Below are 24284 nucleotides of genomic sequence, written 5' to 3'. Positions count from 1 at the left end.
CGTTCCCCAAAAGAAGAAAAAGGGAAAAAGTGAAAAAAAAACATCTTGAGAAAGAAAACTCTGAGATAGGCGAGAAGCTTTTGGTTTTGTTGACATCGAATGTTATGCTTTAGAATTTCATCTATTTGTAAACAGAAACAAATACAAAACGTCACCGTTCGAGCAATTTATTTATTTATTTAATTTTAACTTTTTTATTAAATAGTAATAAAAATATGAAATGAATATAAATGAGTGGAACTAAGATTTTAATGATGTAATGTTAAGGAAGAGATTTTGCATTTAAAATGAATAAATTATAATATTTACCCGTGAATCATTTCGTTAAAAATAAATTTAAATTCAAACGTGTTCCTTTTTTAACTTGTTAAGAGCAACAAATGTTATCAAGCAATTACCTACCTGATAGTTTAGACATCTGTAGCGTAGCAGATCCTCCGAGATTACCTCACTTCAGTACTTCATCATTTTCTCTTTATCCTTATAAGCAAGTTTATTTTCAACACGAACAAGCTTTAGTTAGTAAATTATCTTCCATCTCTGCCGCACAGCTGAGAATCGATACTTTATGCTGCTTTCAATTTTATTATTAAAACATACAACTTGGATTGACTAAATAATTATTTTAAATAATGGATAAAATGATTTTTAATTACTCAAATTGTGATTTTTCTTGTATTCTTATTAGATCAATCTTTTTTTTTTGCAGCTCTGAATCTCGATATAAATGAACAAGAGTAGTAATCCGATGATAAGCTATTTTTACCATGCAAGAAGTAAGTATGTTTGATTATAAATAGAAGAATCATGATTATTAATTTAAGTTAATAAATTTAATTGAAAGTTTAATGAACGAGTTTTGAAATTCTGACAAATATTGAATAAATCTTAACTTAACGATTTAATGCTGAATATATATATTTCTATAGTTTTTATCCCAATCAACTTTATAATGGTAGTTAATTGAAATAAAAATAATACCATAAAATATACCAACTTCTTGAACTATTTCACGGTTTCAACTTTTTAAGAAAATATCATTCAACTGTTTTTATAATTAAATATCAATTTTTTTGTAATTTTATTGGGAAGAAAAATTTTGATATCAAAGTCTTATTTCCGAAAAATAAATGTTCAGCAAATTTGAAAGTTAAAGTAAAAAACCAATAATGGATATAAAAAGGATTGGAACACTAGCAGGTCAACGAGTAACTTTTGGTACTATGAATTTCGAACGTTCCTACTTGAAAATGTCACTTTTTTCTTCATCATTTTGTCAAATTTTTTTCTCAGAATCTTAGAAAAGTCGTCACGAGGTTGAAAAACATCCTATCAAACGTGTTTGAACAGTAAAAGTCGATTATCATCAATTTATTGGAAAAAAATTTTTTCTGTAACATTTATTTCTATCAAAAAGCAATGCCAACTATTTTCTATGCAATCATACGATTGCCTGTTTGATCTATAAACCAGCTAATTTACCAATATCAGCTCCATAAAATAGAAAACAAACTGTTGAACAAACTAAACAACAATCTAAGAATCGATTATTTGCAGGTCAAATATTGTAAGTTGTAAGACTTCACTCTGTTACGTAACATAATAACAATTATTAATAATAACTTATTGTAAAGTAAACTTTATCGGCTTTTGATAATATACCAAAAATTAATAACTCAAGCCATTAGGTTATTTCAATGAATTTTTTGCTGAAATTACTTCAATTAAGTTAATTAATGTAAATTTTCCGTGGCATATTATGAATGCAGTAATTCGCCACATGGGAAATTATATCAGTGAAATTTAATACAATCACGATTGTCAATAAGTTTTTACTATCAGTCTGATAATTTGATCACTAGAACTGGCTTTTATTAAATAAATACAATAAATATTCGTTCAAAGTAAAAATAATCAATGCATGTGTTTTCAACATGCAATTTATAATAAATGTAGAATTATGAATACATATAGTGTACACATATAGAACACATTCCAGCAACATTTCATATCGTCTCTTTGTAATTGTACTCCTGTAATTTACTGTAGTCTACACTATCGATTTCTAGTAGTATGATCTCTAAGAGATATGGATCCAGTGGAATATAAATGACAGTATTGATTGGAAGGTTTTCTAGAAATGTGCATAGTGAGAGCTAAAATTTTTAGATGCTTGAAATGTATATAGTTTTTTTTTTACTTATTATTCCAAAGTCGGTTGGCAAAGAAAAAAACTCTTCATCTATTTCAACTTCTCAACGAAGATTTCAATATCAGTATCGAATATTGTGCATACTTTTTATGTGAAAAAAAGTCAATGGACTTTTCCTTCCTCCAACGCTAGAAATGATACAAAAGTTTAAAATAATTTTTTATATTTTTTTCATCGAAAGAATCTTTGAGAAAAAAATCTGAAAATTACAACTATCTCACGACATCAATGAAATCATAAAATACATTGAGTATTGTGGCATACATTTTATGCAGAAGAGAGTAATAATAGTTTGGAAATAAGCCAATGTTATCAAGAAAGAAAGAATAAATATTGAATTCATTATTTATTCATACAACTCTTTAACTTTTAATAAGATTAACTGCTACATTATTGTAACTTTCATATTATATCAAAATCTATAACGCTTGACCGTATACGATGCATTATTAATAAAGCCAATGCAACAGCAGGAACAAAGTCACACGCAATATGCAAATGAGATATTATTCATTTTAGTATACCTCCACAGTATTCACATTTATGATACCACAACAAGGTACAAGAGTTAGCTAGGGTATCGAATATATAATGTTAACTCACTCTATGTCATTTACTAATATCGTTGACCACGGTGGATCAATTTAAGCTTCATGCTGTTAAATATTGTGAGAATATCAGACTAAAGGATTCTCGCTTATATCCGAGCTCAACTCAATTCAATTATCTCATTAACTTTTTTTAAGTAAAATTTTTCCTTGTAATTTACTTATAATTCTCCACTGCTAAAATATTCCTAAAGCACTCTATTTTTTCGTGCTCTTAATTGTTGAAAGATGTTTTTTTAAAAGAAGAAAATTAGTGTGTATTTAAAATTTATTACTTGAATATACATTTTTTATTCTCTAAAATCTACACATTTGAGAATATCGTTTTTGACAGTAGTAATCCATCAACAAATATAACTAGTTTGAAAAATTGTTCAAGATGCAAAGAAATCTTATTGATGCATTTTTCTTGTTATAGATATGATAGTATAAAGAAAGATCCCTTTCAAAGTAACGTTTTTATCGTTTGAAGAAGATTCAGCATATAGAACTTATCAATTTTTGTTTTTTTTTTCTTTTGTAACATATTTGAAGTGAGAAAGCAAATCACTTCTCGTGAAAGTAGATATCCACAGAATGCAATAGACATATTGGTATATACATCCTTATGCATATATGTATTTGATGATCAAACATTCGATCTCATTTATCTGACAAATAAAATTCTATCTTTTCTTCATTAGAATCAACACTCCAAAAGTCCTTGAACTCAACTATGGCCTTGACATCTAGAAGACTCAAAGTAAATCTCCATTTTATCAAAACATTATCTTTTATTTCCTTTCGATTTTTTTTCTTAAATTTTATATCACTAGAAGAATTTTCATAAGCACTTTATGAAAACGCTACTTCAAACAAAGCTTTTTATATTCTAAAGATTAAAATACTCTTTATAAATTGTTCAATCTTTTCTGTGATCCATAGACTTATCATTTTTCTACCATGTGTTTTTTTTCTTAAATCTTATTACGGTTTTTTCGGTTTTATTTTTTAATCCTGCATTATTATTAAATGAAATTGGCACGAACGTTGACTTGAAAAATAATTTTCAACTTTTATACCAAGTATTAAGCTTAATTACTTAAATAATGAAATGTTAAAAATACACGTTCACATTAATGGTATATGTAATGAAAACATTTTTAGACGTTAGTTATAGAGATGAAAATAAAACTTGAAATTTATTTTAAAAGCACTTGTAACCAGGGTTAAAAAATTTATTCTAATGACTAAATTACTTTAGTTGAAAAGCATGAGAAATTAAAACGGAAATAGATAGTTATAAAGCATCGGATATTCGAATGAACAATTTTGCAACCGGATGACATTACATATATCAAAATAGAGCTGTAGTCTTTGAGTCATTTTTTTTCTTCCCTTCGACGATTAACAGCCGGATATTACATTACTATGTTTTCAAATTGAGTTTCGGGTTATCGAATAGGCATATAGATTACGATATATACGAATAAATAAGTATAATCTCATAAAAAAATTTTGTTTTAATATTATGGTATTTATTTTTGTTATTTTTTGCTAAAAGTGATCGAGAAAGTAATTACACTGAAAAAAGCATTTATTTATAGTTACCATATTATGCTTATAGTTAAAATTCTACATCAACTATTAGTAAATCTTACTTCAATTAAACATGATTTTTTTCAGTGTAGGTATTAAAACCTCAAATCTAAAGCAATAAATTTTTATCCATTGATAAAACCATTACAAAATGGACTTGATGTAATATTGAATAATAAAATTTTTATCAACGTAAATATTTAATATATTGAACAAATTTTATTTTTACTTTATAATATTATTTTTGAATAATAAAATTCATATAAAAATATAATGTAGATATTAATTTAGTAGTAATTTTTCAGATATTATTTAAAAAATTGGTCAAAATATAACTGATAAATAACAGAGTAACAATTAATTAAAACTACGTTGTTAAGGATTTATAAAATAGTTCATAATTAAATAAAATTGATTATAGAATAATTTAAATGACTCATTGAATAAAATGCCACTTTTATTAATTATTTACACATGAATTTTATTATACATTTATTTATTTCAGTCATAAATATTTTTTACAACATGCCAATTTTAATAAAAATAAAAGTTTTCAAATTCATGTCCCATCGGACATATATCAAACTCTAAATGTGTCGGTTTGATAAGATATGAATAAAAAATAACAGATTTTATGATTTGTAAAAAAAAATCGTAATCTCTTGAAAATTTATCGAAACTTATATAAATTTTAAAGTTTGACAAAGAAAAAAAATAGATAAATAGGAAATAGAAAAAGGATACGTTTAAGACAAATGATCCTGATGGCAGTAATCTTACTTGTGCCACAAAACTCACAAGAATGTTCCTAAGTACCGATGCGGATGTATTTTAGTTTTAGTACAATAGTAATTCGGACTGCAGGTAGAATTTCTCATTTCCTCACCATCTAACTCTTCTTTAGTCTTCCTTGTTTAACTTCTTGATAATATGTACTTAAGTATGTTGATAGTATTTTAAGATTTTCAAACTATTTCTCTGTTGCATTATCTTTATTCTCAGACGAAAATTTTCTTCTAATTAATTTTCATACTTGCTAAATAATACATTATGAATGAGTCTGTAAAACTAACAAATGTCATTATATAGACATGAAGTTTCATCATAAAAATCAATAAAATTATTCATGAAAGTATTAAAATGTTGAAAGAAAAAAAAATTTTGTTGAAAGAAAGTTTGTAAAGCGTCAAGTTCAGTGGTCCAATATAACAACTGTAAGTTGTATAAACGAGTGTCAAAGGGTTGTCTGGAATTTTATTCTATGATAGCAATGTATGTATAGTGCATTATATACACAAAAAGATATGTTATGCTTTGTACTATATTATATATAAGTTGAACGTAGTTGAGTATATTACCAGTTTGTGGCTTTCAGTCTGTGCTTTATCCGTACATGTGTATATCTTCTAGACAGACAACAATTCTCTATCTCTTTTCCTGTCGGAATGTATTTTGAAGTTCTAGTTTCTCACATACAGTATTCTTGTTTAGTAAGTCTTAGCTTATTTGCTATTATTACTTTGGAGCAGTATTATATTAGTTTATCATCATTCATTATACACATATAACTTATTGCCGAAACACAAGTCCTGTATACTTATGCGAACAAAATTCTATTATTTCATCTGATGCTTTGAATCATTAATAATTTTAAATTTTAATCAACTTTGATTAATAAAATTCATTTCTCACCAATTATTTTTTATAATAATCTAAAAAAATTATGAGAATACTTGATTTTTAGAAATAGAATTTATGGTAATTATTTAGTTTAGGTTGTAAAGAAAATTATGCTGATTAATTTGATATATATGGGGCGCGGAAAACATTCCTTCACATATTTTTTCAAGGTTGAAAGTTCGATAATAACGTGCATTACATTTTATCTCAGTAGCACTTTATTCGATCATAATGATGTCATCACGCCAGAATTTGCACAACACATCGATTTCTTTGTTTACATTTTTTGTTATTGTTTGCTTCTATGATTTGCTTCAAAATTTTAGTCAAAAATTTAGAAATATGAGAAATATTTCATCAGTTGAAATATTGAAGCGAATATGATCACACAATATCAATTTTTGGAGCTCGCTGGTGATCGTAATAATGTGTCATTATATTCGTCGTAACTAATTATATTTAATGTTGGAGAGGATTGAGAGTGGGGGGGAGGGGGGTGTTAAAAAGCTGCTCTAAATTTTTCGAGTCAAAATATAACACGTATTTTTGATCCTAAGACGATCCTTTTTTAAGGTTTGACTTAAAATAAACAAATCCTAATTGAAATCTTAATCCTAATTAAAAATTTTCCAAAAAATTTATCCTAAACTCATGCTAATTTTATTTGAAATTTGATGAATTTTATTTTAATAAAAACATTATTATTCATTGTTATTAATTTTATTTGAATTCTAATTGGGCTGTCCATCAGCATTAACTTCATATGTATTATTAAAGAAATTCTAACTGTAATAAGAGCTATTATAATATTGATCATATTCATATTTGAAAGAGCAGTTTTATTTAATTCATTATTAGGTTTCAACAAATAATTTTCAACAATTCAATTTTTAATACATATAATTATTGGTAAATTAATCCATTATATGAATCGTAACCTTATTCCAACTATTTCCACAAGTACTTGTAGATATACGCAAATCAATTTATGAGGTTAAAATTAGTCTATTTCCTAATTTTTACCTACTTCTGGAAGATAAAAATAGTATTAGGATCAGGAAGTGAATTTTTATCTACTTAAAAGTAAAACAGAATAATATTAGGATAAAAAGGTTGAATCTAGGATAAAAAGGAAGAGAATAGTATGAAAAGAATAAGTTAGGTGTTATGTTTTGACTGGGGAAGGTAAACTGCCCTAATTCTGGACACTTAAACTACATTATACTCATTTTAATGATATAAAATTATGAAATTATCATTAACTTTACTGTTTGCCGAGTATTAAATAATCATTAAAATCTTTTTTATCCACCACTAAATATTTTTGAATTAAAACTTATGTTAGCACCATTGACCACGAACTTATACCCTCAATTCCGAACAGACAACTTACTCCCATCTAATTCTCGATACTTCTGCGTCAAATTCCAGCCTATTTTTTACTGTAAGTTTTCTCAAAGATTTTTAATTTAGAATTTCACACTTAGAGAAGAAGTTTAATAAAACCTTTTGCAAAGAATAATAATTTATTTAATTAATAAGAAAAAAAAAATTGTTACAAAAAACAAAATATGTGTGAAGAATTACAGATTAAGGTAAATATAAAGATAAAAATGAAGGTCTTCTTGTGCTTCCTTGAACTTTTGTTCAGCATGTATTAATTCCAGATCTTGACACTGTAAATCTCAGTTTTCCAAAATATATTATTTTACTTTTATGTTTTTTTGATTTCTTTGACAAAGCTTTCTTTTCCTTTGCAAACTTCTCTTCTTCCGTTTGTTTCTTTATATCTATTTTTTTCTTTTAGTATTCCATCTATTATTCACCAGTGACGAATGTTGGTATCATCTTCTTATTCTTCTTAATTAACGGTGATGCTGCATATTTACGCTTATTTTTATCACTTTCTTCCGACGAAATCAAAGCATTTTTTAATGGATTTAAATTGTCATTATTACTTTCAACACTCACTTTTTTCAATGAAGTTTCAGGAGACTGTTCTATTAGTCACTTCCCATTAATTTAAATCTGTTATTTAGTCATCTTTTGGTTTTTTCCCTTATAAAACATTACTATTGTTATAAAAAATATACAATTGTTTAATCACATAAAGTTATTTATAACAATATTTCATTGACATTTATCGAATATAATCATGGTAATAATCATTCAATAAATTAAAACTATTTTTAATTGTTTATAACGAATTGAATTTGTTATGAATAATATACAGAATTGTTCAGAGTCTTATAAAATTATTAACGACTATACTCTATTGATACTGACCTTAATTTCCAACAATATTAATCATTCAATGAGAAGAATCTATTTTAAGCGTCTTCTTTGCTCAACTTACTCTACACTCTTTTTGTTATAAAAAAAAACAACAGCTGGGCCAAATTGGTTTGACTCCTTTCAGAACTTCTTTATTGTGTTATCTTCAAAATGAAATTTGTCCAAAATCGACATCCTCAGTGGTTCTCGAGATATCAAAAACGAAAAAAAAACTGACATACCCACGCACATACGTACATACATACATCCATATTTCAACCTTCTAATATGTTTTCAAATGTCTCAAAACGTAAAGATATGATAAAATTACGGATTTCAAAAATCGACCTCATTACAATAACTTCTTAATGGGAAGTTAATAAAATATTAATATCAACAAAAATAATGAATGTCCGGAAATAGGGCAATTTACCTTAGTTGAAGAACTACTTTCATTGCATACTCGAAGAAGAAATAAAGTAAATTATCTATTATTAGTAGAATTTTTATTCTTATTGATTAATAATATAATGTATTCAAGTGCTCAATTAATCGAATAATACTGGATTAGAAAGAAATTTAAAATTAACTTTTGTAAGATTCTTGAAAACTATTGCCTTTCGACTTTTGTTTACTAGTTATTTTCATTCCTTAGAAACTCAACAGATCCAAATGATTGATGGTAAAAACTTACTTCAAATAAACAATAAAGAAGTCTTTTATTCATTGTTATTTAAATTTTGATCACATTAAATAATTAATTAGTAAGTTTTCCGTAAGTATCTAACTTAGAACTAAGATCTTTATAAAATATTGATCAGTGAGTAGGTCTGTTCTAAAGCTGAAATCAATCCGGTACCTCTTATCGACTTGTCTAAACTCTCAAGTTGAGTCTTTGTCTCGACTTTAGAAATTGATGGGCGTATTTATTATCGATATGGTCCAGACTTCGTTATCATCATTTTTCTTCGAAATATTTCCTTTGACTACACTTTTGAAATGTATCCATAAAGGTTCAACACTATCTCTCCTTGACAGGACATATTGTCAGTCGAACTGAAAGATGACACTTCACCAGCTGAGAACCCTAACTCTCAATAAGGGTTAAATTTCACACTATAGTATGGCTAATTTACTAATTCATCTGTTCCTATATTCAGAGGATACATTGTTTCAATATCAAAAGCAATTTATAACTTTCAAGAAGCCTTAGAGAAATTTATTTCTACATTTCTTTTTTAATACATTATCTTTTTTATTTATCTTTATATATATTTCGTCCTATTAAACACATTAGCTCTCTCGAGTAGCAGAATGGGTTTACAATATTTTTATAGTGACAATGTTGACTTAATACTCGAAGTCATATTTAAAGAATGATATATGAAGCTTGCAGATTCTCCACAAAAGCTTTATATGCGTGCATAATATGTACATCGCCCAAATCCGACATGGATTATATCACACGTCATAAAACCTAGATAAGACGATCCTTATTCATACATTTCTCCAAGATGATCATACAATATGCATCTTCTTTATGTATGATTAAATTTCAAAAATATTTACAAAATAAATGACATAACATCGTAAATAAGATAAATATATGTTAAAAATAATCATATATTTCTATTGTATTTACATGGAGTACAATTTTGGACTCACAACACTTTTCAATTCATACATTCGATAATGTAAACAGTACAAATTATATTTGTAAACCACTCGAAGTCGTATGATAGACAATTGTAAATACTCTTCTTATTTCGCATATCATTGTTCACAGTGTAAATAGAAAATATTTTTTTTTATATCCTAGATATTCCGGGTATAAAAAAATCGTAAATGCAAATTGAACGTGGAAAAATAGATTGGGAGTCGTATAGAGTGTTCATGACAGAATCAAATACTCTCGACGAATATTAATGGGTTCTAGTACGTTTCTAGAACGTTAGTCAATAGGTTCATTATTCAAAATATAGATTGTAATGATCGAACTGCGTATTTTTTTTTTTATTCATAAATAAAGTTTGCGTAATTTTTTTTGTTTTCTACTAATCTAGAATGAATATAGAAATTTCTTTAATTCAATTCTCTATAGTAGTAGCTAGCTTATAGAACATACATTAAAGTAAATGGTGGGTGAAAGATAATTGTGTCAATTGGTAATTCAGAAATTTTTGCTTTCATCAAATGGAGCGGAAATGCTTCGAAAATTAAAATTGATCAAACCTGTGAGATGAGTGCATTCTTTCCATTCTTCACGCCTATCTTTTGTTCACTTAGATATTCAAAAGTAGCATTTTAAAGACTGCGAATTATTCATGTCACGTAGTCCATATTTTATACGACATCGCCGTCAATCCTTGGAAGCTTAAGGCCTTGTTCTTTTCACCAAATCGAGCATTTTGATAAAATGCAAAGATTATCTTTCTTGATAACACTCGTCAATAAATCATAATTTTTTTATATTCCGAACGTACTTACCGAGCTGTTGAATTATCAACAAGTTCAGGTAAATTTTGAAATATTGAGAAAAAACTCTGTGCATCTCAGTAGATGTGATGGAAGTTAAATTTCTTCGATGTGGCCTATTTTATTTCTTTGAACAGCTTTGCGTGCTTTGATAAAATGTTGCAAAACGTTGGAGAATGAATAGTCATTTCACATATGATCGATTTCTGTGTGTTGCGTAATTGTAATAATCGGAAGCATGTGATCAAAGAAAGAATGTGCAAATTATATAAAAGAGCTGAATATTATAATATAGAATAAACGAGTTCAAGTGAAAAATATATCTACATATACATTAACTGGTTCACAAAGAAATATTTCCCCTTCATACTCACAATTCTAGAACAGGAAAAAAAATTAATTAAAAACTGTAAAATATATTTATGAGATATTTTTTTTGATGACGCCATCATTAAGTAGATGAAAATTATTTTCATCGGTGATATATTTTTTTTTTTATTCACATACTGATGTTAGTTATAAGTAAAAAAAGATTTTAAGCTGAATCAGTTGAAACACTTTCAAGAAAATGAGAGAAACGTTGCAATTTTCAACTGAAAAAAATAAGTTTTTTTCGATTACCCCGAAAATTGTTCAATCAATTTAACGTACAATCTGATTATTTCTAAATTACTCCGAGACGTATCGACAAAAAAGTTTTACATCCAAATTGAACTTTTTTGCTGCTTTTTTTTAAAGGTTTATAAAAAAAGAAAACTTCATTTCAATTTAATATAATAATAGTATGTTTTTTGAAGAAAAAAAAACACACAAATGATGCATTTATCTTTTTTAACATCAATATGAAAGTAAAATTATTTCTCAAAGAGAATTTATAAGACAATTGAATGAACATTTTATCAGACACTCGCAAATATTTGAAGTTTATTGATAATTTAGAGGAAATAAATAGTAAAGAATGAACAATTGTTGTCATTTCTGTAAATTTATAACTACTAGAGTTGTTGGGAAATAAAGAATTAACAGAGTGGACGAAATGAACCATGAAATCAACGAATGACCTGTATTCATATCCTCTAGTATGGCTCACTAGCCAATTAATTATTTGAAGAGGTCACGCCTGCACGCAACATGATACAAACTTAAACTATATTAGTATATTTTAGTCATTCAATAAATGACAATGTTCTCTGTATTATTTATTTAATTTACGAGATATTCACCTTTTATATTTGTCAACTTCACAAATACGACGGTTATTTATTACAGTAATATATATTCAAAAAAATTTACAACTCAGAGATAATGTTTTTAAAAATAAATTTCTATTGAGCCAACAAATAAAAAATTTTCAAGTTTTTGACATAAAAAAAAAAATACTTCACGTCTATAACAAAATCATGTACGCTGCTATATGTGTAATAATACGCAATGAAACGTAACGAATTACGATTGATAGAAATTTTTTTTTGTGTATCCGGAGGGACCATCATACAAGCTCGCTTAAACAATTTGTACAATTACCCTACGAGTGAGCTTCACTAAACTCGAATGATTTTATTGAAAATTGCATATAAAGTATTCGTATGTATTATATTTTTTTTTTATCAATGTAAAAATTTCAATCCTCAATTGTCTTTATTATATTAGATTTTAAAATTCGTGGATTAAAGAAAAATTCTATACAATTTTTAAAACAGTGAAAATAAAAAAAATGGCATGGTGAATATTTTAGTGAAGTTTTTTGATCAATCAATTCATCGTGATTTGTGATTAAAACTGTTATTTTTTTCATCCATAAAAATTTGAATTCTTCATTTTTAGTTGAAAATAATTAAAAAGCGTATGAGAGAATTTTTTCAACGCTTAACATAGTTGAGAGACATTCATGTTCATCGAACAGTATACGAATTATGTACGAAGAATTCAAGTGGTGCATGAGGCGATGAACGAAGGATGACGTAGAGAACACCATATATAAGCAATATCTTCGGGAATGTGTCATTGAATAGGCTAAATTAATAGCGATAACCGAGTCCAACGTAATAACCTCGTCAGAGATAGATAGTACGTCTGTAGTCTCTTTATACTCCTGCAATCACATCGTTTCAGTTGCATTCCTGCTATGGCTCAATCGTTCGTCAATTGCAGATTTCACTGTCTGTGAAAATGGAGAATCAATTATTAGGTACAGTCAAATGGAAGATCAATGATCAGAAATATTTTTTTATCGATTTTATTTCTTAAATAAGTTGATTGAAAGAAAGGGATATATAAAATTTCACTCAACCATTTTATAACAAAAGAATGTAATTTCACAATTATTTTAAGAATACTTGAAATTATTTATACGATGAATCAGCAATTTAAGGGGTTACTTCACAACAAAGACAAAATCTCTTGAAAATGGAGAACTTAAATGCTGCATCTAATCTCAGCCATTGGCAAAGTTTACTATGGTCTGATGTCGAAACTCCCTCAACTTACCACCAAGTTTTCCTATTCTCTACTTTCTTAGCCTCAACCTTTCTTCATCTTTTCCTCATTATCAGCGTTGTCTTCATTCTCCTTCAATATCTCGATTCGCTAATAAATTGCGTCGCTCTATTCCGTATCTAACTCAATCGAAGTCACGCAATCACGTTCAAGTCTCTAGAGCTTTATGTTCCTATAGACTCTTTTCTAATAATGTCACTCGTCGAAAATTACTACCCGATCTACTTTATTCTCTTGAGCTTTTCTCCCCTTAGTATAAAATATATATTGTGCAATGAATTATTTCACACGTATTGATGAGTAAATTGGTAAAATAATGTTTAATTGAGCTTACAAACAACAAACAATATTGTCTGTGAAAATATCTTACTTTACTGACTACAAACTCTTGTACACGGACCCCTTCAGTGCCTTCCTTATCTACAATGGTATGTTGTATGCCTGGCGGGTAGCCTCTACAACCTCAAATATGAGTTTACTATGCACCGGAATGTGTATTTCTTGAGGGTAAACCACTTCGAGATTCTTTGGAGTTACTGCCACAATTTCAACATCTATATCTAAGTTCTCCACTACGCCAGAAAGACTTTCTTATTCTTCGATTAAAAATGCAAATTGTAGATTCAGAGACTGCTCAATTTCAGTCTCATACTCAAATAAATAAATGAAAATATTCAAATGAGTTTATCTAAAAGTTTAATTGACATGGTGTGATGAAACTAAAAAAAAAATGATTGAAAAGTTGCAATTGCAATTGAAACAAAACAAAAAGTAAATATATAGTAGAGGACAACAACTTGCCTAAGAGTTATATTGCTAGATGTAAGGGCATTCAATAATTCAATTCAATCATACCATCTAGGTCTCAAGAGAAGTAGATCGTATATCAGAAACATGGTATAGCTCTCTACTGAGTACTGAGCCTAGGTGATCTAGAGAGAATATGAAGCTTTAGACAAGTGAACTGGGAAAATAGAGCTGGTGTTCTTGTCGGTCAACTCGCTTCCTTAAACATCTAGGATATTACATAGAAGAGAACTTCATCATGTGAAAGCAATATTTAGATGGCCTTTTTCATTCGTGGCTAGACAAATAGCACTTATTGTTATTATTTTTTTCGACTTCAATTATGTATATGAGTGTATTCTTGTACATACATACCTGATCATATCACAAAAAATAATGCTTGAGAAGGAAACTTTATTTTTTTAATATTAAAGGATTATACTTAATGCCATAATTTATACATATAAATTCGTCTGGCCCCGTATTCTTGTATTCTTTTCAACTTGCCCAGGGCACTTTTGAGCAGGAGTTTAAAACCGGTTTCAGCGGCCACTTTGCGACGCTCTAGAACCTTATTTCCGGCTAGGCAAGCTCGAGAAAATCCTCCACTATTCTGCCTTCTTTTCGTTCTCTTTCCTCATCATCCGGGAAAAGAGAGATTTTCAAACTAGCACTTCTTTTTTTACGTTTCTTATTCTTCGAGAGTATTCGCTAAGAGAAACTTGAAATGAAAGAATTTCCTGCATTTGGAAAATAGCATCCAGCAAGATATAATGACTATATACCATACTACATAGCAAATAGTGAATATATATTTAATATAAAAAAAAAAAATTTTCTCATATAAACATTTCGATTGGCATTAGTTTTCATTCTGGAAAATAGCTTTTTTTTCTTATGCTTCTTGTCAATTTCTAGTTCTGTAATACTCCATCTTAAAGCTAAAAAATTTTTTTTTTTGCTAAATTCATTTTTAATACTTTTTATTGGCAGTATTGAAAATACTTCTGGAAGTAGTTGTCGAAAGAACATTGTTATGCAAGTTGAGTACAGAATGACGTGTTTGTGAATGACTATTCTTATTAGTCATCTTCAGATAATTTATAATCGTTGCTTGTGATTACTAATATTATGAAGATAAGAAAATAAAAGAATAAGATTGAGAATTCATTTATTTCGCAAAAGAATTTACGAGTGGTTTAAATCAGTATCATTATTTTTTTCAGTTTATGTAATTACCTAGTTTCGAAAGTTAAAACAGTGAAATTTGCATTGTTTTGAACAGTAATTGAAATAGTCACTGTTTAGAACAGCGGTTTCTGAATGTATTTACTGTTTAATGCTGTGAACTTTTGTGTATGAGTGTCTCTCACTGTTTTAAACACCAAGTTGTAACAGAAAGTTCAATTCAAAGATCTAATGTATACAACAAAAAAATAATAATCAAGGTTTGAACAATAAAATAATAATAATAACAATAAACTCACTATTTGATATACATAAGTTAATTGATAAAATCAAATTCTTGATAAATTAAATTGTTTTGAATGACACAAATGTAATTATAATTATATTTTTATTGAAAAACCACCCATATTGGGGTTTTTGTATTAAAATTTATTGTTGAAAATCATCAAGTAATTATTTGTTAAAAAGTCGTTTGGAGCTATATTAATTAATTAATTAATTTTTTATTAATTTTATTTATAAATTTTTTTTATTTTATAAGTTTCAAAATTTTTTTATATAAATAAATGAAAATATTGCCACAATTTCCTTATAACATTTAAAATAAGTGATTCACACATTCATATTGTGTGGACAAGTATAATGAGCTACTGGTATTGACATGAAAAAAAAATTACAATAGTTTACGTCTCAATAGACTCGGATATATGGCTTTCAAAGCTAGTATTTCAAGAATGCAACTTTACAATGTATCGCGATATTAAATAATTTTCATTCAATAGAACCTACTTTACTCAAGCTCCATCAGTAAAATCCTCTCATCAATTATACAAGTATTTTCCAATTAAGATTGTACAAGTGAAATGAGGAATTTAAATAGTAATCGATTTATTGAAGTGTATGTATTGTATTCTAGATGCTATTTATGTTTTTAGTATTAAATTAATATCAATTAAAATATTGAATTCAAATGGACATAAACAAATTCGCTTGTAAATTCTTTTTTATGTATACATCACTCGACAAGTGTATTTGAATTTGAGAAAACGAGATGTCTGTTATTGTCCGACTTTTTCATTATTCCAGGACAACCCTGACGTGAAATTTCTCCGAACAATATGAGGACCGTTCACATTTTCTCTTTACTCGACTCTTTTATCTTTTATGTGTACTTGATGTAGTTTTTAACCCATGCAAACAATTTTTAAAAATACATGTGCCATCCATGACGTTAAAATAATGAAAACTTTTTTTTTTTCGTTATTTTCGTTAATTAAAAAGAGAAAAAAAAATTAACAAATCTAATCTCTTTATTTATTTAGCGAATGACGAATTTTTGATCAATCCGAATTTATTTTTTGCAAACGAGAGTATAGTGATAGGTAGAGTAATTGCTCAACGGAATTGAATCGATTATAACACAGGAAATATGAAATGCAAGCTCATGTCGTGTTTGGAAATAATCCTGACGTACTGCTCTCTCGGGGTAAGACCTAACGGGTTGGGGCGAATGCCCTCTAAAGGCACATGCATATACATGTATACATGATTGTAGACACACTATGGTGAACACGTTGCGCGTGATTTCATGCAATTAGTCATTGCAGTCGCGTACTACACCTAAGTGATTTTCACCATCAGCATCAATACCTCAGTGTTGGCTACGAGAATGAAAACTTGAAGAGGCTATCAGTTCAAAAATGAATTGGTATACCATTCAAATAATTGAACCCGAAACTCAGTTGGGGGATAGTATATATGTATAAGGGGACCATGCACAGATTCAGAAAGCCACTAGTCGTTTCATCACGACAACCATTTCCAAGATTTCAATTCCTACCTCTTCATCACGTGCCATGTAATCAAATCAGTGACTATAGACATAAATGTCAAGTAGTAATTTCTCTAGAATACCTCAATTATTATTAATCAGTCATCCCAGTCACATGTAACCCTTTAAACTGGATAATTTCAGAGATTACGATTGCGTATTCCTCAATAATATGAGCCTGATATTTACTTCAAATTAACATTGTCGGTGTATCGTTAGCATATCAAAATTAAATAACTTTGAGGGTTTAATAGATCTTTAGGTAATTTGATATACTTTGAACAAACTTCATCGAATCGTAATTATTTTTGAGTAGATAAACCGAAGATTCTTATTTATTTAATTATGTAAATAAATATTTTAATTTTAAATACATTCTCTAAAGATTTTAAATGTTATTTGTAATTATTGATTTTTTTTTCAACGTTTATAAAGGTTAAATATTGCAAAAATTATTAGTTGGAATATTTTTAAGATACACAAGTGGGTCAGATTTAATAATAAATCGTTTGCTACTGACATAAAAAATCGTACAAACATTACAGATATAAAACTAGAGCTAAATAGAGTTTTCAAACGAATTCTCTATAATAAACACGTTCACCTAGTTTTTTATTGTCATTCATCCACATATGTAAATGTCAAAAGGAGAATAAGCTCTTTCTTTTTGACTAAATAAAAAATTTCCTGCAGACATGTTCTCAACTCAAGCGAACTTTTGAGTATACAGAGATTTATTTTGTTTATATCTGATAAATTTTTCCCACTTTCTGCTAAAGAAAAAAGTTCATCCGTTAAAAAAAATTAATGTAGTGTAATATGTTACATAATAAAATAAAGTAATCTGGAAAATCTAGATTCAAATAAATCGTAATGTAAAAAAATATTTTCAAGCTGTGTAGTTATATTATCATAACATTCTCTATATAATGTTAATTTAATGCTAAGAAAAAATAACTAACTACATAACTAAGTTCGTGTACATCATGCATCTAGTGATTAATTAAAATTTTTTCTGCTACTATTTTCATATACACATTCTCATACTATCATCCCGCATATGTTGTTCTATATAAAATAAATAAAGCAACAGTGTCAGAATAGTGTGGTGCAGTACTTCATGACAGTTTGTCAACCACACAGACATTTATAATCCGCTCGGTATTGTATGCGTAAATTATAGTAGAGCCATTGCATGCTTTTAGACCAGCTGCACCCCTAGTAAAGTGTGATGTCGTATCGTATGCTTAGAACCAGATGATAATCTACTAAACTCCCTGTCAGATACTCAAGGAAATTGATGTCTTTATAGTGATTTTACTAGATAAATTTTAATGCTTAAATTTTTTCCTATTTTCTTCATTTGCTCTGCAGAGTCATTTGTAAAATGTTTTTAAAGTATCTGGCGCCACACTGTCGAATAATTTACGGAAAAATCTATAAATAAAGAGCGCCGCGACTTGTTTTCATGGCGCCTAGAATTCACCCTTACAGACTGCCTCATAAATAGTCCATCCCTATGAAAAACTTTACTAAAGTCAAGAAAAATGTAGAGGAGTTGAGGGTCCTCTTTTACTCACCCTCTTCACATTTCACCCTTACTGTTACATACATTTCATAATCACTAAAAGCCAAGATAAAGAATCAAATCGATTTGACTACTAATGTCTATACCTATAAAACTTTTACACACACGACATACGTTTGATATCAAGTAACCACACTTTATGCTTTCACCCTTGGTCGAAAAGCAAAGTGAAGGAGAAAAGCATAATCGCTCGTGGAAACCACACTACAAGACCTCAAGCGCATTTGCGTGGCTCCTGGATAAATTATATGAGGGGTTGACACATAGCTCTGCTGCAGAGGAAGCCATTGTGCTCGCCTGCCTGCAAATCTTGCGCTTGGCTTCACAAGTATGAGCGAACAAGTGTAATACAGGCGAAAAGGGTCGACGAAAGAACGTTATCTGACAATCCCTCAACACAGACACTGTAAAATCTAAAGACTTCTGTCATACATACTTTCAACAATAACCAGCAATGACAAGTCCACTCCAAAGTATTATCCTCGATGATAAATGAGCTTTTTCACAGATACATTTTATTTTCAATTGATTTACAGATTTTTCATTTCACACGATTATTAATTGCTGTTGAAAACGAACATTTTGGTTTACATTTTAATTATTTTTTTTTTTAAAATAAGCTATCTATTAATAAATACATAAAGTATTTATTTGAATTAAAAAAAAATTATTTTCAGTTAAATTTTATTTTTAGCTCTGGTTGAATGTTAACATCGATTCCAGTTATTTATATAGAAACTCATTGATGTATATTCAATTCTCTCTGTTTATAATAATAATGAAAACCTGTCGATAATTTTTTTCAATGAACTCTTTATATATGTATATATATATTTATATTTGTCGTTTCATTGATTTTTCCTTTAAATTACAAGCCTTCTATATCAGATTTATTTACATTTTTACCTACACACTTCTGCAAGTGATGATGTCAATCGAAATTGAATTCGTATAGATATTTTTTTTTTTTTTAGATGATCACTGATATCTCTACAACGTATGTCAATGTTGGAACGATGCTTTAATGTACCGACACAACGAAACAGTTCTCATCTATTTCATCAACAACGACATAGAAAATCTTCAGCTCAACGTAAGTATATAAAGCTGCAATATGTTACACTATACACTTTTGTTACCTTGCATCTTTTGATTACACAAAGTGTATCACTATTTTTTCCATACACTATCTCAACCCAATGAATTTTTTTTTCCAACCCTTTAAAGAGCAAGATTTTTATCACGTTCATCATACACTAGCCAGCTGCAATCGATCTTTTGCTTCAGAAAGAGTAAGCGTAAAATAACGTGAAAAATTCGTGAGTTCTATTCTTTCCTCCAGCAATCTAAGAATTCATAAAATTGCAAGCGCCTGCGGAGATATTCTTGGTACGAATCCAATTTGAAATTCATCCCGACCTGTTATATCAAGTCGCATCGTTGCCAGAGGTGAAATCCCAAGAGAAAACAAGACACTACTATCCATCTTTCTCATTCTTGGTGTTTTATCCTTTTTATACTGTGCAAACATTGAAACTACGTGCACTTCAGTACTTTAAAACGCTTAGCCCAATGAAGCAACACAATATAAAGATATATAACTTTTCTTCACTTATAATATTACTAGAAGAAAAATGTTCTATTTTAAATCGCGAATTTTACATTTACAATTATTATACTTTCAAAAAATATACCTTATCATTTTATGTTTGTTTATTTTCACTAATATTACATGCATACTTTGAATAATTTTATCATGAGTCTAGTATAAAATTGCACGAGTTTGCGAAAAAATTTCTAATTTTTTTATTTCATCATTTTAATGAACAAATGTTTTGAAATGTAGCTCTAGGTAAAATTTAATATTTAACGAGCTTATATTATTAGAGTAATTAAATGAATTAACTTAATTTCAATAATCATTACCTAAGATAGTTTAGTACTGACAATGAATAATCACAACAGAGAAATATCTTGAGAAAGATATTTTCTCAAAAATAACTTTATTCCAAGATTATCAAAGCGTTGGCTGATTCTTGAATACGTTTATCAAATAAAAAGTTAATGTAGTGAATTAAATTTATAACTTATAGACTAAATAATGTAACTTTAAATTACACCGTTCATTCTGTAAAATGATTACTCCAACTCAAGTTTAACTTGTGAAACTTTATTAAAATCGCCGTTTGTCTCACGATTATACAGCACCTCATTATGACAAAAATGTCAATATGACTAACTATTCTGAATTAGCAAAATAAAAACTCTCTATTCATACTGAGCATGAAACTAAAAGTAAATAAAATTGTTCTGCATGAGTTAAATTTGCTATCCAGTGTGAAAACTCATTTCAATTAACATTTTTAATAAGGATGTACAAAAATTTCATTTTCCTGGTCTCGTGTTGTCTAATGCACACAAGATTGTTGTGTACACGCATTGAATGTAACACAGAACATGAACAGTAATGTATGCCTGTCACATTGTACTGCACCTCACGAGCTATGTCACAAGGCACGTATTGCCGCACGCTTTGTTTTACCATTACCTTGATTATGAGAGCCACTAGTGGAGCATCGCTTCAACATTCGTTCGTTCGTTCTCTAGAGACTGCAGAGGACCCTAGAGCTTTCAACTTGTGCATTAAATGTTACTATGAGACTTTTCAATAACTCTCATACTCAAGGGACATTTTTCAGCTATTCGACAAAAAATTCTCAAGATACAATTCTTATACCTTATCATATACAATTCACGTATAAAGCAAGAATTTATTATTTTTTTATTCAATCTCAGTTCATTCTTAGCACACTCTGACATTGTTCTCAACCTCAACTTAACGCATAGTTTCAAGAAAAAATTTACCTCATACTCGGTGGTTGGTTCAACAGCTTCATAAATTGTAAAACTACATGAAAAATATTATAAAATTAAAAAGAAGACAGTAGATTACTGTTTTATTTTATTTCAAGTATATACACTGTAAATTTTAGTGTTTTATTTTAAAATATTAAAAGTGTTTTAATATGACGTCACCCATTTGATTAACATTGTCTCGACTTTGAAACGTTTTTAAGTGTTTTAAAATTGAGATAATATTAATTAAATAGGTGTCGTCATATTAAAACACTTTTAATGTTTTAAAATGAAACACGAAAATGTACAGTGTATAGATAATAACATATTGAAACTTTGCAAAATTAGTTTTTTTATTATTTATTTTTAATATGATTGATGCAAACTTTAAACTAATATTAATGAAAACATATTTATTTGTCTAATATTTAACTTTTTTCGGTGTTTATTTTTTTTTTTCACAAAATAAAAATGAAAAAATATTATCCTCTAGGTGTAAAAAACTATATAAGCTACAAAGGAACTGTGTCACACATTAAAGCTTACCATAAAGGGAACTCAAACACAACTTAAATAAAGAAAAAAAAAAGACAAACTGTAAAAGAACAAAATTGACAAAAAAAGTTTATTTATCTACTTAAAACATATTTACATGTACTCATGAATAGATTACTAGATATATGTGAGAATTATTAATAAGAAAACTAGCACATTTGTAACGAAATATCTTCAAACAGTGATCCCAGGTGTAAAACAGTAAACAGAGAAAGAGAGAGAAAGGAAGGATTAATTAATCATAATTAGTCATTATTATAATTTTATCTGAAAATCTGAAAGTTGGTAATAATCTAGTACTTGTGCTAAATGAGTAGACATACATTATTCCTCTCTTCGGTCTTCTCTCTGTCAAAACTGAAGCGTAGCGGAAATTTCATGCGGCTGCAAAGGGAAGTGTTAAGTTAGTTTCTCCAGAAACAGTTCGAATATCCGTTAAAGATCGACGGCTAAGATCACAGGGGAGTTTTGATTTGAAATCCCAACAGTAAATGATCACTTTACTCTATCACTTATGTACTAACGATACTGAGATGTTTAATCGACATGAAATGAAAAGCATTTCGGGCTGCAAATGATGGATGAACAGGTTCAATCGAAAAGAGATGTTGAATATATGGAAACTCTCTGGCTTCTAATTAGAGTATACTTTAAGATTAAGTATTATCTTCTGAATCTTATTGCCAATTAATTTCTTCCTAATTAGAAATAGCTCATTTATTCCAATCAATTCAGTCTCTTTAGACTATTCATGAATTTTCGTAATAAAGTTCTAATATCCGTAAAGACCTTTTAGGATACTGACAAAAGACGTCAACCTAGGGTTATTTTGACGAAATTACGATGTTGCGTCGATTAATCACGCCAAGCCCATGTAGTGTAGCAACACATCAACCCGACAGCCGCTTGTATCATCCAATGTGCAAATGTATGTATACACAACACTTGCCTGTCCTGTATGTGAATCCTACAGGCACACCGCACAATTGTAGCGTTATTAAACGTGCGCTGTTGCGTTATAAAATGTATTGTCGGCCTAGTACACCCGGTAAATCATCCACACGTTGAGTACATAAGCTAAAATTAAATGGGAGGAGATGCGTGAATCTAATGTACCTATTTGAAATATAATTACTAATGTGATATACGTCATGAACACCCGATCACCCCGATACCAACATCCAAAGTGATGATGATCATTTTTTGCTCGAAAAATAATAGTTCAAGTATTGATCACTAATTGGTGGAAATTGATTAGAAAAGAGAACTATGTTTTTTAGAGAAATAAAGTCAACTAAAAATACTGATCTACAATTCTGTTAGATTTCTACAGCAGTGCTAATTCATTTTATTTTTCATTTTTTACCTATACTAATGCTTATTGATTAAACACTAGTTTAAAACGTAGCTTTAGTGAAATAAGCTATCATAAAAACTGGAAAAAAAGATTTTAAACACCGAAAATACTAGCGATGTAGTTCAGATTTAATGTACAATTAATATAGTAATGGTCAATAAAAGCTCAATTATGACGTCCATTATATCATTTTTTTTTTTTTACTTATTTTTAGTTTCAATTTTTTTGCAATTAGGTTATTTTATCTGTATTTATAAAATATCTCCTTTTTCACAAATGCTAATTTTTAGATTTATAATGGATCATTTTTTTAAAAACTCGGTAGACAAATTTCCATTTACATGTCATGATCGAGCTATAAAAAGAGCATTTATATTAATTCTTAAATTCGTTTAAAACATTTTCTTGATAACTGATAAAAAAAACATTGCGACAAGTAGAGAGTATTTTTATTTCACTGAACATTTCATACGACATTAAATAAATCTATAAAATAAAAATTTAAATTAAATAAAGGCATGAGGCTATTTTTTTTATGTTCTTTCATTTTTACAAGCGATAAATTCTCGCATGTTGCTGGTGGTAACGATGCTGCTGTACTTTTTCCGTTTAGTTCCCCGCAATATCACGAGTGCTTGTCTTGAATGAACTCCCGGATTCACGATTAAAGCACACCTCAGTACACTTGGATAAAAATTTATCATGAAATACATGGAATATTTGCAAATAGTTTCATGTGTGTAAGAAAAAAAGTACTTACTTCAAAACCTTTAATAAAGAAGTTATTGATAGACATGCAA

The 24284-nt window shown here is 28.4% G+C and overlaps 1 protein-coding gene across 5 annotated transcripts in view; it reads left to right on the top strand.

Moving 5' to 3' along the window:
• Positions 1-24284, top strand: part of kek5 (kekkon 5) — a 114887-nt gene that overhangs the window by 71979 nt on the left and 18624 nt on the right. For 4 of the 5 annotated variants that reach the window (XM_035081695.1, XM_035081696.1, XM_035081697.1 and 1 more), the window contains 2 exons: positions 710-776; positions 19691-19809. The gene's annotated coding sequence lies outside the window, so the exon portion shown is untranslated. Of the gene's footprint in view, positions 1-709; positions 777-15331; positions 15558-19690; positions 19810-24284 lie in introns of those variants that run through there. The other variant, XM_035081698.1, reaches the window with a different exon arrangement.

Source organism: Chelonus insularis, unplaced genomic scaffold, assembly GCF_013357705.1.
Source record: "Chelonus insularis isolate UGA/USDA-ARS -01 unplaced genomic scaffold, ASM1335770v1 contig_326_pilon, whole genome shotgun sequence".
Classification (NCBI taxonomy): domain Eukaryota; kingdom Metazoa; phylum Arthropoda; class Insecta; order Hymenoptera; family Braconidae; genus Chelonus; species Chelonus insularis.
This window is presented reverse-complemented; position numbering and strand designations above follow the sequence as displayed.